General features: G+C 38.9%; 1 protein-coding gene across 4 annotated transcripts in view; it reads right to left on the bottom strand.

The window, feature by feature from the left end:
- TRAF5 (TNF receptor associated factor 5) overlaps positions 1-8,870 on the bottom strand; it is a 51,113-nt gene extending 42,243 nt beyond the window's left edge. For 2 of the 4 annotated variants that reach the window (XM_074222602.1, XM_074222604.1), the window contains exon 1: positions 8,231-8,552. The gene's annotated coding sequence lies outside the window, so the exon portion shown is untranslated. The other 2 variants (XM_074222605.1, XM_074222606.1) reach the window with 2 other exon arrangements.
- Between the last annotated feature and the right edge of the window lie 4,876 nt (positions 8,871-13,746).

The raw sequence follows: 13,746 nt of genomic DNA, 5'->3' as shown, positions 1-13,746 counted from the left end.
CCAAATTCCCTCCCTCCTTTCCCTTTCCCCCACCCATGAGAAGATAAGAAATGTGATAACAACTGTACATGTGAAATCATGCAAAACAGTTCCATATTAGCTATGTTGAGGAAAAAAAAGAAAGTAAAATTATGCTTCAATCTACACTCACATTCCATCAGTTTTTTCTCTGGAAGTGGATAGCATTTTTTTATTCACAGCTGATCATCATACAATATTGCTGTTATTGTATGCAATATTCTTCTGGTTCTGCTCACTTCACTTTGCAATAATTCATTATAAGTCTTCCCAGGTTTTTCTGAAAAAATCCTTTTCATCATTTCTGTAGCACAATTGTATTCCATCATAATTATATTCCATTGCTTGTTCAATCATTCCCCAAATGATAGACATCCCTTTGATTTCTAATTCTTTGCCACTATAAAAAAAAGTTGCTATAAATATTTTTCTACAGAGATCCTTTTCAATCTCCTTGATCTCTTTGGAATATAGACCTAGTATTGACATTTCTAGGTCAAAGATTATGCAGTTTTATAGTCTTTTGGCCATAGTTCCAAAATGTTCTCCGAAAGTTTGAACCAGTTCACAACTCTACCAATAATACATTAGTTAGTGTTCCAATTTTCCCACATCTCTTGCAGCATTTTTCGTTTTCTTTTTTTGCTCTGTTAGTCAATCTAACAGATATGAGGTGATGTCTCAGGGTTGTTTTAATTTACATTTCTCTAATCAATAGAGATTTAGAGTATTTTTCATATGACTATAGATAACTTTTATTTCTTCTTCTGAAAACTGCCTGTTCATATCCTTTGACCAAATATGAGATGGGGAATGACTCATAATCTTAAACATTTGACTCATTTCTCTATTTATGTGAGAAATAGGGCCTTTATCAGAAAAACTTACTGTAAAATTTTCCTTCCTGCTTTCCTTCTAATCTTGAGTGCACTGGTTTTGTTTGTGAAACCCTTTTCTAATGTAATATAATCAAAATTATTCATTTTTACCTCCTGTGGTACTCTCTATCTCATGTCACAAATTCTTTCCTTTTAAATAGTTTTTTTTTTAATTTAGGGCAATGGGGATAAAGTGACTTGCCCAAGGTCACTAAACTAGGCAATTATTAAGTTTCTGAGGTTGGATTTGAACTCAGGTCCTCCTGACTCCAGAGTCAGTGCTCTATCCACTGTACCACCTAGCTGCCCCCACAAATTCTTTCTTTATCCATAGATCTAACAGGTAAAATTTCCCATGCTTTCCTTATTTGCTATCACCCTTTATAGCTAAATCACGAATCCATGATTACATTTATATAGTTGTCAAATGCTGGTCTTTACCTACTTTCTGCCAAACTGTTTTCCAGTTTTCTCAGTAGTTTTTCTCAGATAGTGAATTCTTGTTCAAAAGCTTAGATCTTTGAGTTATCAACTGCTATATCAATTTCTAGATTACTATCGTCATTTAAAACTGTGTACTATGTACCTAATCTATTCACCACTCTATTAGCCAGTACACAATTATTTTCATGATTACTTCTTTGTACACACAATTGAAATCTTCTTCATTTTATATGATATTCTTGACCATTTGGGAATTTTGTTTCTTATTTTTACTGAAATAAGTTTTTGGAAGTTTGATTGGTATGGCACCGAATAAGTAAATTAATTTAGGTAGAATTGTTATTTTTTAAATATTGACTCAATCATAAGTGATTAATAATTTTGTAACTGTTTAGATCTGCCATTGTGTTCTTGGGTTCAATGGTGTTCATATAGTTTGTGGGTTTGTCTTGGCAGGAAGACTCTCAAGTATCAACTACAGTTATTTTAAGTGGAATTTCTCTTTCTATGTTTTCCTCCTAGATTTTGCTGTTAAAATATATATATATATACATATATGTATATATATATATAAATGCTGATGACTTATTTGTTTGATATCCTGTTACTTTGCTAAAGATAATTATTTCAACTAGTTTATTTGATTCTTTAGGATTCTCTAAGTATACTATCATAATGTCTGTAAAGAGTAATAGTTTTGTCACCTCATTCTCTATTCTAATTCTTCAGTTTATTTTTCTTGTCTTATTATATATAGCTACAACATCTTAGTTTTTCAGACTTTCTCCTGACTTTCTCTTGTTCACTTTTTTTTCTGACTCCTATTAATTATGCTTACTCTTCTCCATCTTCTCCATTAAAATGTTCACTCCTTTAAGAGCAAGGTCTATTTTTCACTTTTTTTTTTTGGTATTACAAGGGTTTGGCGCAGTCCCTGATACTTAGTATGTATTTAATAAATGTCTGTTGATTGACAAGGGCCCTTGGCATGTGGGCACCTGTCACCCTGACTGTGAGCCCTAGCAGAGTTTCAAGACTTATTAGGGATGCTAAGTCCTCTGAGTAAACATTATTCCTATAGGAGCTAACATATAATGACACTTAAATCACAGGTATTTCTACTGAAATATGTTCCAGATTCTTGGAAATTGTGCAAAATGAAGGTATAATTCCAAAGATGGGTTTACTGATAGGCAAGAAAGGGTGAAATAGGATCAGAGGTCATAGAGTTCTAACCATTCATTTTACAGTTAAAAAACTGAGGCCCACAGAGACTCAATGCTTTGTCCAAGGTTATACAGGCAGCATCAAGTGTAGGATTTAAGCCTACATTTTCTAACTCTCCAAAACAGAAGTACCAATCTTCTGGCAAAATAGAATCCAACTCCTGTAGAAACCAAGGTATTCATCCAAAGCTGTATTTTCCAACTAAAACTACACTTTGAGTCAGTAAAATATCTCAGTTCTATACCTATGGTAACTCCACCCTGCTCAGCCTCAATCCAGATATTCTTTTAGATCCATGAATAAGGAACAAGGACCCAAGAAAGAGAGAACATGAATTCAAAAGGAGAAAACAGAGGGACTCATCGGGTGCTAGATAGACTGGGAGCAGGTAGGGACCTCAGAGATCATCAAGCACTAACCCTTTATTTTACAGAGGACACTGAGGCCCAGAGACATTGAAGGATAAAACTGACATTTATAGTATGTTTTAACATTTGCAAAGAACTTTTCATTTTGGACCAGATCTAGGATTTCTTTGATATAGAGAAATCAACTCCCCCTACCATCATGAATTAGCACCTTCTTTACAACTGACAGTTTTAGTTTAGGGGTGCTGACCGCTTAAATCTCATAGTATGAACTCAGGGTTCCCAGACTGAGAATGACTCTTGTATCTACTACACTAATAGAACTAAACTCAATTAGAAACCACAATGCCCAAACTATACTTAATGTTCTCTGCTCCTGCATACTGATTTAGAAACCCATACCTAAACATTATCTATCTCCTATTATATTTTTATTTTGTTTTTTGCAAGACAATGGGGTTAAGTGACTTGTCAAAGGTCACATAACAAAGTAATTATTAATTGTCTAATGCTAGATTTGAACTCAGGTCCTCCTGACTCTAGGGCCAGTGCTCTATTCACTGTGCCACCTAGCTACCTGCTCCTCTTGTATTTTGTTAAACGTTCCTCAATTGCATTTTTTTTGTTTTTTTTTCAAAGCAATGGGGTTAAGTGGCTTGCCCAAGGCCACACGGCTAGGTAATTATTAAGTGTCTGAGGTTGGATTTGAACCCAGGTACTCCTGACTCCAAGCCTCAATTGCATTTTAATTAGGTTCTGTCACCCTTGGGAGTGCAGTTGGCCTGAGGCCTTTAATGTTTGACTCCTTTGTACCATAACTAGAATTTTATATAAACTTTCCCAATTTGAGTTTCCTCCTCCTTCCAGCCCCACTCCAAAGGGGAAACTAAAAGGATTACTATCCCCATTAACCATTTGAAGCCAGGGATTCTTGAGTTCAAGTCCAGGACTCCATACAATATGAGTTGCCCAAAGTCACCAAAGTAGCAGGTGGAAGAGGTATGGTTTAAACTGGGTTCCTGTTCTACCCTATTTACCTTCAGTTTCCTCATCTGGAAAAGGAGCTAGGAAAGGAAATGTCAAACCACTTTGGTATCTTTGCCAAGAAAATCCCAGATGGGGTCATAAAGAATCAGACCCGACTGAAACGAATGAGCAAAATATAGCATTTACCATGTGCCAGATATCGAGTATTATCTCATTTAATCATCACAGTAATCCCATTTTACAATAAGGAAAACTGAGGCAAAAAAAAGAGGTTAAATGACCTGCCCAAGAGTCATACAACCTGTAAGTATCTGAGGCTGGATTTGAATACAGATCATACCCAGGACTCTATTCACTGGTTTTTGAAGTTTTTACATTTTAAATAACTGCCTTTTGTAGTACAAGCTTTTCTGAGTAGTAAAAATTTGCTGGTTACAGTTGATGAGTGCATGATTAGGAATTGGTAGTTTAAGGCAGAATTGGTAGTCTAAGACACTGAGAACTGAGGCTGGGTGTTGGTTTTTACCTCTATTTTATACAGGTTCTATAATTAAATAAGTCACTTTAACCACTAAGTGCTTCAGCTTTTCTGTAAAATCTGGGTGCAGTGAGAGACAGATAAATTTGATGGAGGATAGGTTGTAGCTAGAGCACCAGTATCATAAAAAGACACTCTCTCTAGCTAGCAATTTACAGGAGGTAATCTGTCACTCACGGAGGCTTCGCACTTTTCTGTCAGCAATGCTTCCCTGTTACTGTATTCCATGTGGATCTGCTACAGCCTTCAGACATATTTAATTTACATCAATTCTCTCCCTAGCCTTGTGGATTGGTTGCCTCTGTCTGCTTTGACTCTGGCAGTTCTTTTGTTTACTCTCTTGAATCTCCGTTTAAACCATTTCTTTCCCCCCAAGATATGTTTAACTTCTAATTCATCTCAATGGTTTGCTCTCCTGCTTCTGGGATGTGCCTTTCCTAATCCATAAGGGAGCACAGGGTAAAGTTGGACTACATTTAAAATGTGCAAGTATGCTGAAAGGGGGATGGGTTAAGGAAGAAAAACATCATTGCTCTACAGCAAAGACTATTTCTAATTACTTCAAAGATGCCCTGCTATAGTAGAGATAACATCTAGTGCCTGGCCAAATTATGTCTCTGACAATCCACCAATCCCTTACTTCAGTGGTCAAAGAGCTTAGAGTTGGTATGCAGTTCCCTAATACTCAGTAAATTATTTATTTACCTTGTAATATCCCAGAGTCCTTTACTCTCAATATCATGAAGTGAGAAAGAGGCAAGAACCAAATCTCCTCCTCCTCTGAATCCCTGCCACTCAGCCTATGCCTCAGAACCCACTGGACATCACACCGATATCTGTTCAGAGTTGGCCAGTGATTACTATCTATTCTTCCAACTATATAGGCAATTTTTAAACCTGAAAGAACTATAAGAAATTATGGTGTCTGCAGTGGTTTTCATCTTGGGTGGTTTGTAAACCCTTCAGAAGGTGGGGACAGTGAGGGCCCAAGTTATTCTGAGGGGGCCATGAATTAATAAAGGATGTCCAGCATTAGAATTTTGACTTTATATATATAGTTTGAATAAACAATATATGTCTTGCAGAGAATATATGAACATTTTTCAAATATGTATAGCTTTCTTGTGGTTAATAAAAACATAAATAGCTTTTATTATTGCATACTTTTAAACTGGGGTATTAATAGAATTACTATTATTATGTGTGAGTGAGAAATTTTTGAGGTTAAAATTTTTTGAAGTTCTACATTTTTTAATTAGTATTAATTTTTCTCCCCTCCATTCAATTTATTGAACTTCCCTTTTTTGAATTCTGACCCAGTCTGGGGGACTTGATCTTGTTCAGTTGTTTGATTCAGAATCCGAGTTTCTTTTTTTCAGTAATGCTAAGAAAACTGGCATCCTATATTTCTTCATATTGCTGGCTCACACTTTTAATAAAAATCACAATGACTGGTAATTTTCAATAGTGAGTATTTGAATAATAAATATAAATTTTTCTCTTTCTAGTTCTCTGAAAGAAGAGTTGGAGGAAATAGAGAAAGAATCACTAGTGGGTAGGCTTTTGGATTTATGACTATTCTTATTTCTCCTAGCACCAAAAAGCTAGGTTGCTTGTGTACTGAAAGGTACAAAAGCTTACTAAAATATGGTAAGATGAAAACTGTCAGGATTAGTAGGAATAAATGATTTCATGTGCAAAAAAAATGAGAACAAGGAAATGGGTTCAGTTTCCCCTAGAAAGAAAGTTTGGACAATTCCAACATCTAGAACTTCAAATATAAGTAAAAAAAGGGAGCAAAAGCATAAAAATTAAAACTTACAGAAGGGGTGAAGGAGGTCTATGAATGATAAAGTAAACATTGTGGCTTTGGGAAATGGTAGAAACTGCCATTTTGCACATTGTATAAAATTAACATTTAATTTTGATAGTAATAAATATAATATGTTAATAATAAATACGTTATTGACCTTTTTAAACTACAAGCACACAGGATAAAAGTGTAGCTAAATATTTTATCTTCAAGGATCTGTTAACATTATAGTTTTGGAAGCAGTTAGTTGGCCCATTACATAGAACTTTGGGTTTTGTGTCAGGAAGAGCCGAGTTCAAATCCAAGGTCAGACACTAGCTCTTGTGACATTGGGAAAGTTGCTTTACCTCTCAGTTTCTGTCAATTGTAAAAGGAAGATAGTAACAGCTACCTTGCAATGTTGATGTGAGGGCCAAATGAGATCTTATTTGTAAGATAGTAGGAACTATACATTTGCTTATTCCCGAAAGGAAAATAAAAGTATTCCAAGAAAATGACTTCCCCACTTTTCATTTTGTTTGTGAGGACTTGGTACAAAATCAAATACGGCAAATTTAAGTTACACCCTAGATTTTCTCCAAAGGTCAAAACTTTCCACAACCTGGTTCTACCTCTGCCTCTCCAACCTTATTTCAAACGACTCTCCTTCAAATACACCCTGCGATCTGGTCAAAGTTACCGATTTGCCGGCCGTTATGTCGGCAGTACATGATATTGCATCTCTAGCCTCCACACCTTTGCATATACTGCCCCTATGTCTGGAATGTGTTCCCTTCCTCATTTCTGGCTCCTAGAATTCCTAACTTCTTTCAGAACACTGTGTCACCTCCCGGTTCCTGCCCCACATCCCACACACAGTCTATATTTCTTGAAGTTACTTTGTATTACTTTTCAGGACACAAGTCCTATGTCTCAGGAGAATGCAAGCTGCTTTAGACGAGGAACTTTTAGTTTTTGTTTGTTACAAGCCTTACATACAGGAGGTGTTTAATAAGTGTTTGTTGCCCCGAACAATGATGTATTGGTTGTAATCCTGGTCACAGAGCCAAAGAGATCTGGCTCATACTACTGGGATTGAGGATTGTGTAACCTTGAGAAATCCATTCTATGCTTCAGGGTCTTGATTTGCAGAAAGAAGATAGCATTAGCTCCTCCTGCCTTTTGGGATGTTACAAAGAGTAAATGAGGACTTCATGCACAGAAGTAAAGACTCTTACCAAATGCCTTGGGGCAGAATCCAGGCATTTCACCGCAGTGCCCCACCCCCCCGACCCAAGGTCTTCCCAGAACCAACCTAAGCCGCTACTAATTCCACTTTGTTCACCTACTCTTTCTAGCCAGACTTCGGAATGCCCCGCCCTCCCTTGGAATCTGTCCCCTCACCCCTACCCCAGCCCAGGGCTGGCACCCTAGCTAAGACCCTGGGAAACCACTTAGCCCAACCCTCCTCTGCTATCGCCGCGCCCCCACTCCCGTCCTCTGCTCCGCGGACCCCAGGAATCCAAGCTCTCGGCTCTCCCCACCCCACTAATGTTGTCCCCCCCCGTCCAGGCCACTAAGGGGTGGTCCGGGGGGTCTCGTTCCCTTTCCTCCCGAACCTTCTTGCCTTGACTGAGGAGTCCTCGCCTCTCTCTCCGACTCTGGGGAAGAGACTCCTTCCACTGCCTCTCCGCGAAGTGGAGGGAATGGAAAACTTCCTGCTCCGTCTTCGGGAGGGCCGGGGCTAGTCCCGCTCCCGGGCAGGCTCCGCCGGGCCCGGCCCCGGGAGAGGAGACGGGGAGCGGTGGTCCTCAGTCCCGGCCCGTCCTGGGGCGCCCCACAACTCCGTCTGCTCTTGGCAGGAGAGAGGAAGTGGTTCCCCCCAATTCGCAGCGCTTTCGGTTTCAGAGTGGCGAGACCTCCGCCTCCCCTCACCCCCTCCCCAAACTCCCCACTAGCCCCCGGGGCACTTCCCTACCTCGGTCCTGGCGTTGCCTCGGGGGCTCACGTTAACTTGGTCCTGTCGGAGTCCAGAGCGTTCCCGGGCACCCAGGCTGGGGCCCCGCCATGCACTTACCTCGGGGATGCAGCCCTAACCTGCCCCCCAAGATCTAGAGAGGAGTGAATCAACGGGAGGTGGCCCAGTCCCCAAAAGTACGCCCGAGGGGTGGGGGTGGGTGGGAGGAAAGTGGGGGGGCAGATGGGAAGGAGGTGGCGCGGGCACTAGACAAAGAGGAGAGCGATGGGGTGGAGCAGCAGCCGGCCGAGGTAACGGAGGCCAAGGCTCTCCTCTCCGGCTCTCTCACCTCCTCCTCTCTCACCTCCTCCGCGCCCGAGCGGCTGCTGGTGACAGGAACACAAGCTGGCCCGCGGGGATGCAGTTCAGGGGCTGCTTAAGCAGTGGGAACATCTTCCGCTAGAGCCACGGGTCCCTCCCCCCGAAAATTAGACTATCTCAAACCTTCCCAGTCAATCAGCAACAATAGCAGGCTCCACAATGGGCTCTAAACCCTAGCACTCCAAATCCGGGCTAAGATGACCTACTTGTCCCTTCCGACATCCCTTCCTGGCCCCTGGTCCTGCCCTTTCGTGCCTCAGGATATTTGCCAACCCCTTTACCCATTCTGTCTTCAAGAGTCAGTTCAGTTGCTACGTCTTCCTTGGAGGTTTCACCTGACTCCACTGACTAGAAGTTATTCCAGCTTCCTCTTGCCACTGTTTTACCTGCCCTAGAGAGAACATTCATTCAATTTATGCAGTTTTCATATATACATATATTTATATATATATGGATGTGTATACATATATATGATTTTTTTTCTCTAGATTGAATACATATGTATATAAAAATATGTACATATTTCCATTCGTAAATTCTTGAGTCGTTTCAGTCACTCTGACTCTTTCTGACTTTCTGTGACTCCATTTGGGATTTTCTTAGCAAAGATACCGTAGTGGTTTGCCATTTGCTTCTCCAGTTCATTTTACCGATGAGGAACTGAGATAAAGAAAGTTAAATGACTTGACCAGGGTCACATGAGTGTGGATTTGATACTGTATTTTAATTGTGCATATATCACTTCCCTCTAATAAAATCTAACAGCTCCATTGATTTAGGAGAAATTGCATAATTTATCATCCTTGGAGCTGCTTTTTCAATTACTTTTGTTCTTGAGATTTTGGGGGTTTTTTTCTGCCATTGTTCTCATGTCGGCTATTATTGGTTATATACTCAGTCTATGTATTAACCCACCACAAACCTTTCCATTTCCTTTTTTTGGACACTTTGTAATTTTGATTCTTTGGAGGTTGTGATGTTCCATAATTTGGAGTCATGCCAAAAATATTATGAGAACTCCAAAAGATTTGTAATTTCATTAGTATGGTCTAATAGAGATGTTTTTATGAGTTCTGATTTAAAAAATAATTGCCCAATAGTTATTCTCCTAGTGAAAAACTTCCTAATCTTAGTTGGACTGGTCCTTAAATAGAATTACATAGGGTTTTGATCCTAGACCCTCTTCTTTTCTCCCTCTATTTTACTTCTGTTGGTGATCTCATCAATTCCCATGTATTTAATTGCCATTTCTATGCTGATGATTGTCAGATCTACTTACCCATCCTAAACCTTCAGTCTCACATCTCTAACCACTTGTTGGACATCTCAAAGCAGGTATGTTAAACTCAACATGCTCAAAATGGAACTCAACTTCCCCCAACTCCAACCCTCTCCTCTTCTTAACTTGTATTTTACTGATTAGATTATCACTATCCTCTCAACTATGCAGGCTTATCACCTAAATGTCTTCCTTGACTGTTCACTTTCTCTCATCCCTCATATACAATTTACTATCAAGGTTTGCCAACTTTACCCTTGTAATGTCTTCCATATTTGTCCCTTTTTCTCCTCCGATGCCACCATATCCTAGTTAAGGCCTTCATCACCTCACACCTTGACTATTACTTGACAGTTGGTCTCCCTGGTCTTACTCCAGTCCATTTTCCACTCAGCTATCAAAATGATTTTTCTAAAGCTTAGGTCTAACTAAATCACTTCCCTATTCAGTTAATTCCGGTGACCATCACCCTCAGAATCAAATATAAATTCTTTTGAGTGGTGTCCAAAGCTCTTCATAACCTGGACCCATCCCATCTTTCCATCTTATGCCCCTTCCTCTCATAAATTCCACCTCTTTTTTTGTGTGTGTGTGCGTTCTTAGGTTTTTGCAAGGCAAACAGGCTTAAGTGGCTTGCCCAAGGCCACACAGCTAGGTAATTGTTAAGTGTCTGAGACCGGATTTGAACCCAGGTACTCCTGACTCCAGGGCCAGTGCTCTATCCACCATGCTCTATCCATCCATCCACAGCCACTCCTAAATTCCACCTCTTATCCTTATACCTGGACATTTCATTTAATTTCCTTGGGTCTCTGGTTCATCTATAAGATGAGGGAGTTGTTTTTGCTGTGTAGTTCTCTCTGATCTGTGATCTACACAGCAAGAGCCAGAACTCGGATGAGGTAGCCTGGACAGAGGAACCAGCAAACTCATCAAACCTGATTGAGAAATTTGCCTTCCCGAGAGAAAATTCATGGGTAATGAATGCACTTGTCATTTGGGGCAGATCCTAGTGGCAGTGCAAAACTCAGACAAGATGGTGGAAAGAAGAAAAGTCAAAGGAAATGACTTAGCTGACTCTAAGGCTTGGACTCTATCTCTGCCTCTTGGATTTGGGGAAGAAAAGGTAGGGACCATAGCCAGCAAGACTTGAATTCAGGTCTTACCTAGAGATTAACATGTTCAGTCTAGCATCCCCAAAGTTAGGGTGATAGGTAGATAGATATATGATAGCCATAGATAGATAAATAAATAGATAGATAGATAGATAGATAGATAGTTAGATAGATAGATAGATAGATAGACAGATAGATGCTTGCATTCAAATTTGTTGAGCACTTATATCCCAAACATTGTATTGAGTACTGATATATACCAGTATAAACTCCAAATGGATAAATGACTTAGACATAATGGATGACTAAAAACAAATGAGAGGATCAAAGGAAAAAAAAATCTTTCAGATCTATGAATGTAAAGAGTTTATGATCAAGTAAAGTATAGAAATCACAGAAGAAAAAATGTTTGATGCAAACAAGATCTGTGAAGCTAAAATTAGAAAAGAAGCTAAAAACTAAAAACAAAACTAGATTCTCTGATAAAAGTCCCCTTTCTAAGACATATAGGAAGTTGATTCAAATTTATAGGAATATCCCCAATCAATAAATTGTCAAAAAATATAATCAGACAGTTTTCAGAGAAAGAAATACAATCTATCAATAGCCAAATGAAAAGATGCTCCGAATTACTGATAATTAGCAAAACATAAATGGCAGAGGTAGAGAGTAAAATGCATTTTGAGAGCACAGCAATTAAGATGTCAGAGGGAACTTAAAACCATGTTATGTGAAGCTTGCTTAGAGGAGGTTGGAAAGATATTTAGTCTGGAGAAGAGACTTTTGGGAAGACATGACAATTATTTTCAAGACTTGTTTTTAGCTCCAGAGAGCAATAAGTAAAGCAAGCAAAGATAGCAAATTTCAATTTTTTCTTATAGATAAAACCTCCTAACAAGTTAAGTTGATTCCAAAGTAGAAGAACTGTGGTGGAGGGAATTTCTATTCAGTTATGTATTAGAATAAATGACCGCTTTTGTCTCTTCTAACCGTGAAGTTTCAAAAGTCTATGAAATTGTGAGGTTAAGTGACTTGTCTAAGGTCACACAGGTAATAAAGAAGCCAAGATTAGAACCCAGTGTATTAGGAATCTTGATCCTACTAATTTGTTGTGTGCAAAAGATGATATTAAACTCTAAGGGAGATGGGGGAGGGAAGGGATAAAAAGATGAATAAGCATCTTACAATCAAGGAAGGGATACAAAACAACATCCCAAAATACTATAGCATAAATTAAAATGTAAGATGATGATTATTAGTACTAGTCATCAGGCAAGTTTTCCAAGGGCCATAACTTTTTAGCTGAGTTGCTAAAATATTATGTAAGCTGTAAAATTACATTGAGATTTATTATTATTTCAAATGCAATTAGTCCAGCAAACTAAATTTGCTTCCAGAAGAAATGACAGAATTAGGGTTGAACATTCCCTTTTTACCCCCAAATAGAAGGGTTAAATAACGAGGACATTTCAATTCAATAATCTACTATGGTCTAGGAACTGTACTAAGTACTGGGGTTACAAAAAAGAGGTAAAATACAGTTCCTGCCCTCAAGGAGCTCTATTTGGGAAGGTAAAATGCAAATAAATATATAAGAATAAACTATAAATAAGCTATATAAACTATATTTAGTATAAATAAGATATAATTAATAGAGGGAAAGCTCTGGAGTTGAGAGAGTTAGGGAAGGTTTCCTGTAGAAGAATTTTAGTTGAGACTTGGACTGTTTAGCTCATCCAAGGTCATGGGTAATACCTTTTAGCTTAGTGAAAGGATTTCCCCACCCCACCCCCACCGCACCCCCAAGAAACAGTTCTTTAAAGCCAAAGAGTATGCCTTTGATCACAAGGGAACCATACTAGAAAAAGTTCATGGATCATTTTTCTTCCTGGGAAAAAAATTTTTAATGGAGTCTCTATTAATGGTTGACCAGGGACAACTGATTCATGGGACAGCCATGTCTGGCCTCTAAGGACAAAAAGAGGTAAAAGACAGTTCCTGAGAGAGGAACTCAATTTTGTCAGAGGTTCAAGGAGCTTGCTACCATGACAGACTGAAGAGAAAAAGGTACATCTGTTCCAATATTAATAGCAAATGGTATTTCATGGTCAATTAAACTCTTTATGCACTTTGTGAGGTATGTTGCATAAATATTAATTTCTTTTCATAAATGAGAAAATTATGACCCACAGAGGAGAGAATTTAGTATAATTTAAATGAGCATTTTTAAAATACCAACTACTTGTCAGGCCTTATGTGTATGTGTGTTCCACTTTAACACTATACCTCATGTTGAATACTCTTGTCCTTCCCCCGAGTTGTTAATGCCTTTCTCTATATTTTCTCCTGTCCCCCCCATCCAATCACTTTGCATCCATCTTTCTTTCTTTCTTTCTTTCTCTTTCTTTCTTTCTTTCTTTCTTTCTTTCTTTCTTTCTTTCTTTCTTTCTTTCTTTCTTTCTCTCTTTCTTTCTTCTCTCTCTCTCTCTCTCTCTCTCTCTCTCTCTCTCTCTCTCTCTCTCTCTCTCTCTCTCTCTCTCTCTCTCTCTCTCCTTCCTCTTTCTCTGTGTTGTCCCTCTATCCTCAAGGTTCTATTTTTCCCAACCCCTTTCCCCACAAAACCTGCTTTAATTGCCTGTGAGTCATCCAACTGGGTAGAAAAGGTTTTGTTGTGTCTTAAAAAATCGACACAGGCTTAATTTCAGAACCCTGAAATTTTCTAAAACAAAATGAACATGCTGGGTAGATATGGGTCCTGTCCA

Source organism: Macrotis lagotis, chromosome 2 (assembly GCF_037893015.1).
Source record: "Macrotis lagotis isolate mMagLag1 chromosome 2, bilby.v1.9.chrom.fasta, whole genome shotgun sequence".
NCBI classification, from domain to species: Eukaryota; Metazoa; Chordata; class Mammalia; order Peramelemorphia; family Peramelidae; genus Macrotis; species Macrotis lagotis.
The sequence above is the reverse complement of the archived record's forward strand: the minus strand, read 5'-3'. Positions and strand labels throughout refer to the sequence as shown.